Here is a 5,612-nt window from a genome sequence, read left to right on the forward strand (position 1 = left end):
CCCCCCCCCCCCCCCCCCGAGGGACGTGGTCGAACGCCTTCTCCAAGTCTACAAAGCACATGTAGACTGGTTGGGCAATCTCACACGCACTCTCCAGGACCCTGCTGAGAGTGTAGAGCTGGTCCAGTGTTCCACGGCCAGGACGAAAACCGCACTGCTCCTCCTGAATCCGAGGTTCGACTATCCGACGGACCCTCCTCTCCAGAACCCCCGAATAGACCTTACCAGGGAGGCTTAAGAGCGTGATTCCCCTGTAGTTGGAACACACTCTACGGTCCCCTTTTTTGAATAGGGGGACCACCACCCCGGTCTGCCAATCCAGGGGAACTTCCCCCGATGTCCACGCAATATTGCAGAGTCACGTAAGCCAACACAACCCTACAACATCCAGAGCCTTAAGAAACTCTGGGCGAATCTCATCCACCCCTGGGGCCCTGCCACCGAGGAGCTTTTTAACTACCTCGGTGACCTGAGTACCAGAGATTGGAGAGCCCGACCTCGAGTCCCCAGGCTCCGCTTCCTCAGTGGAAGACGTGCCGGTGGGATTGAGGAAGTCTTCAAAGTATTCCACCCACCGACCCACAACATTCCGAGTTGAGGTCAGCAGCACACCACTCCCACTATAAACAGTGTTGGTGGCGTACCGCTTTCCCCCCCTGAGACGCCGGATGGTGGACCAGAATCGTCTCAAAGCCGTGCGGAAGTCGTTCTCCATGGCCTCTCCGAACTCCTCCCATGCCCGAGTTTTTGCCTCAGCAACTACCCAAGCCGCATGTCGCTTGGACTGCCAGTACCCATCAGCTGCTTCCGGGGTCCCACAGGCCAAAAAGGCCCGATAGGACTCCTTCTTCAGCCTGACAGCATCCCTCACCGACGGTGTCCACCATCGGGTTCGAGGGTTGCCGCCGTGACAGGCATGACAACCTTGCGGCCGCAGCTCTGGTAAGCCGCCTCGACAATAGAGGCACGAAACATGGTCCACTTAGACTCAATGTCCCCCACCTCCCTCGGAACATGTTCAAAGTTCTCCCGGAGGTGGGAGTTGAAACTCCGTCTCACAGGAGACTCTGCCAGACGTTCCCAGCAAACCCTCACAATACGTTTGGGTCTGCCAGGTCTGACCGGCATCCTCCCCTACCATGGGAGCCAACTCACCACCAGGTAGTGATCAGTTGACAGCTCCGCCCCTCTCTTCACACGAGTGTCCAAGACATGTGGCCTCAGATCAGATGAGACGATGACAAAGTCGATCATTGAACTGCGGCCTAGGGTGTCCTGGTGCCAAGAGCACATATGGACACCCTTATGCTTGAACAAGGTGTTCGTTATTGACAATCCATGATGAGCACAGAAGTCCAACAACAGAACACCACTCTGGTTCAGATCAGGGGGGCCGTTCCTCCCAACCACACCCCTCCAGGTCTCACTGTCATTGCCCACATGAGCATTGAAGTCCCCCAGCAGAACAAGGGAGTCCCCAGAAGGTGCACTTTCCAGTACCCCCTCCAAGGACTCCAGAAAGGGTGGATAATCTGAACTGCCGTTTGGTGCATAAGCACAAACGACAGTCAGAACCCGTCCCCCCACACGTAGGCAGAGGGAGGCCACCCTCTCATTCACTGGGGGTGAACCCCAATAAACAGGCACCAAGTTGGGGGGCAATAAGTACGCCCACGCCTGCTCGGCGCCTCTCACCAGGGGCAACTCCAGAGTGGAAGAGTGTCCAGCCCCTCTCAAGGAAACTGGTTCCAGAGCCCGAGCCATGCGTAGAGGTGAGTCCGACTATTTCTAGCCGGAACCTCTCAGCCTCACACACCAGCTCAGGCTCCTTCCCCACCAGTGAGGTGACATTCCACGTCCCAATAGCCAGCTTCTGTAGCCGAGGATCAGACCGCCAGGGTCCCCGCCCTCGGCCACCACCCATCCCACATTGCACCCGACCCCTTTGGCCCCTCCCACAGGTGGTGAGCCCATGGTAAGGGGGACCCACGTCTCCTCTTCGGGCTGTGCCCGGCCGGGCTCCATGGGTAAAAGCCCAGCCACCAGGCGCTCGCACGCTTGCCCCACCTCCAGGCCTGGCTCCAGAGTGGGGCCCCGGTGACCCACGTCCGGGCAAGGGAACACTAGGTCCATTTATTTGTGTCATCATCGGGGTCTTTGGGCTGCACTTTGTCTGGTCCCTCACCTAGACAAAGCCAATGTAGGAACAGAAAAGTATGTGCATGCAGAGAAGGAAATCAGCTGATCAGCTGCATGAGGGAGATTCCCCTTGCACTTGTTGTCACGATTCACGCCTGTTAGGTTATATTTTCTATCACCCTGTTCACTGCTTGGTGTCTATGGATCCTTTTCTTCTCTTCTGTCTGCATGTGTGTGTGTTTTAGGTTGTCTTGGCTGCATGTGGGTTTAAGGTTGTCTTCACTGATCAAACCGGTTTGTCTTCACTGAAGCACCTACAGCTCTGATTACCTTTCAATTAGCTGCACCTGTCTCTGCACCCTTTATACGTCAGACTCACAGAGGATGATTGCCAGGAGGACTCAGGAGAGTCAAGAGAGGACGCATGGAGGAGAAGCTGACTTGGGAGCTGGATAAACTTTTCAAGGGCGGTAGGAGCTGAAATTTGGTCGGATTGCATAAACTGAGCTCTGACTGTAGCATTATGGCCTCCTCTTCAGGGGAAATAGTGAGAATGAGATGAATAGATGATGGCAAAATCATCAAAAATGATAACAGTACAAAGAAAAAGACATGAAAGAGACAGAAGCTTGTCAGAAGAAAGTGAATCACGAATAGACAAGTAAAAAGTCAAAAATCAGTACAAGTCCGAGAAACCAAACGCAGGTGGAACTAATTAGGGAAGAGGAATGGAAAGTAATGGTGGAGTTTAATCAAGAGGGAAGATACTTTCATCCAATAAAACTAGCAAAGGCAATAGAGGAGGAAATTGGGAAAATAAAATTAGCCAGACTTATGAACAACAAAATAATTCTTATACATGCAGTCAACAAACAACAGCAGGACAAAATCTTAAAAATGACTACTCTAGTGGGAGAAATAGTTAAAGTATTTATTCCAGGCTCTTTAAACAGGTTAAGAGGAGTAATTTCAGGAGTTCCAATAGAAATGACACCCGAGGAAATAAAACAAGAAATCAGAGGAGGCAAGTGACAGAAGCAAAAAGGATTACAAGTAAAAAAGATGGAATAATCAAAGAAACAATGTCTATTATCCTAAAGTTTGAGAACACAATGCCAGAATGTGTGCAGACGGGATATGTAAATTATAGAGTTAGAGAATACATACCAAACCCCATCAGGTGCTTCATATGTCAAAGAATGGGGCACATAGCAAAGGAGTGTAAAGGGAAAGTGAGATGTGAAAGATGTGGAGGTCCTCATGAGTATGGGAAGTGTGAGAATGACTCGAAGGTAAAATGCTGCAACAGTGGAGGAGAGCACAGTGGCTGCACTGTGGAGGGTGTATAGTTCAGAGGGAAGCCAGAGAAGTCCAAAGAATTAAAATTACAGAGAGAGTTTCATATGCTGGAGCACTGAAGAGAGTGAAGAAAGTAGATACAAAAGTGAGGAATGAAGAAACTATTCAGAGAAAGGTGCAAAGCGTATATGATATTTAGAGGAACCAGAGGCAATCACTGATACCACCAGCAGCAGAACATACCACATGCAATCACAAATGTAAACTCTATGAAAAATCACTGATAGTGGAAAAGGACAAGTTTGTGGCATTCATATGTCATATTGTTAATGTAACAATACAAATGACAAAGAAGTGATAAAATAAAAACAATAGTGGAAGCAGCAGGAAAGTTTCTGGATATGAAAGAAATCCAAGCAGATCAGATCCACACACTACTAAAATCAGTTGAACCAACAGGAAAAGGTCAAGGAAAGGATTAGGAATATTTTTTCATATTCTACAATGGAAGGCTAGGAGTTTGATAGCTAATGGACAAGAACTTAAAAAATACATATACCAGTTAGAAATAATACCAGATATAATATGTGTACAGGAACATGGTTAAAACCCCATTTAGACTTTAAAATTCATGGTTATAGTGAAATAAGGAAAGACAGAAGTACTGGAAGTGTGGAGGAGGGTGTGCAACATTTATTAAGGATGGAATAGCATATAAGGAAATTTACAACTCAACAGAATATGAATGTGTTAGCATTGAAATTTACAACTTAAAAATAATTGGACATATTAAGATAATTAATTTTTATAATCCATGTAAAAACCTAGAAAGTGATGTATTTAAGGAAATATGTGGAGGTATGAGCAGGAGAGAAATATGGTGTGGAGATTTTAATGCACACAATAGCCTATGGGGTAGCAGCAAAACAGATGTTTTTCAGACATTTGCTAAGGAACTCTGTCAGGTGTTCGATCCAGTTTTTCCATAGCGAGAGGCTGCCAGACACCTTTTCTCCGTAAAACAAGATAATCGAAGAGTCACTGATTTCATCATCGAGTTTCATTCTATTGCTTCAGGAAGCCACTGGAATGAGGAGGCACTCACGGATGCTTTTTTATTGGAGTCTTAATGATGACATTAAAGATGGACTGGCAACTAAGCGATACCCTGATACGCTTCAGGACCTGGAGGATTTGGCCACTAGGGTGGACCTTCACCTGGCAGAACGTTCGAGAGAACGAGGACTGCGATCACTGCTTGTGACCAAGAATATTGGTAAGTTTTCTCGCCCAGTCAGGACTCAGAACTCACCATCTACCTCTCCGTCTCCTACCACAGAGGAACCCATGCAGTTGGGCCGAAGTCGCCTCACACCAGCAGAGCGCGAGAGACGACGGAAGGGACACCTCTGCTTTTATTGTGGAGGAGCGGGACATTTAATTTCCACCTGCCCGGTAAAAAGGACTGGCTCAGTGAACGTGAGGAGATGCTTACTGAGTCGGGCCCAAACTACTAAACTCTCCTCTCCTTTTACTCTGAGAGCTGACCTCATCGTCCCGGGTAAGTCTCAGACTTCTGTAAAAGTGTTCATTGACTCAGGTGCGGACACAGAATTCATTGACTTTGACTTTGCAATCACTACAGGCATTAAGATAATAGAATACTCTAAAAAACACTGTGTGGTAACCTTGGATGGCCATCCACTAAATTCATCATCTCACATCACAGAACCGGTCACTTTATATTTGGGAGGCAACCATAAGGAGACAATAAACTTTTTGGTAATAAACTCTCCTCAGTCACCTGTGGTTTTGGGTGCCACCTGGCTTTCAAAACACAATCCTCACCTAGATCGAAGGAGAGGATAAATTTTAGGTTGGTCAGATGAATGTCTATCTACTTGCCTTATGGACGCTGTGGTGTCCAAAGACTCTTTAACCATTTCTGAAGATTATTACCCTGATCTTTCAAAGGTGCCCACAGAGTATCATGACCTCAAGGAGGTTTTCAACAAAGCCAGGGCCACTTCTCTGCCTCCTCACCGCCCATACGATTTCCCTATCGACTTACTTCCTGGTTCCACAGCTCCCAGGGGTGCTGTCTACTCACTTTCTGCCCCAGAACAACAGTCTATGAAAGATTATATTAGAGAATCACTCCAGGCTGGGATAAT

The sequence above is a fragment of the Nematolebias whitei genome, chromosome 9, assembly GCF_014905685.2.
Source record: "Nematolebias whitei isolate Nwh7 chromosome 9, NemWhi1, whole genome shotgun sequence".
Lineage (NCBI taxonomy): Eukaryota > Metazoa > Chordata > Actinopteri > Cyprinodontiformes > Rivulidae > Nematolebias > Nematolebias whitei.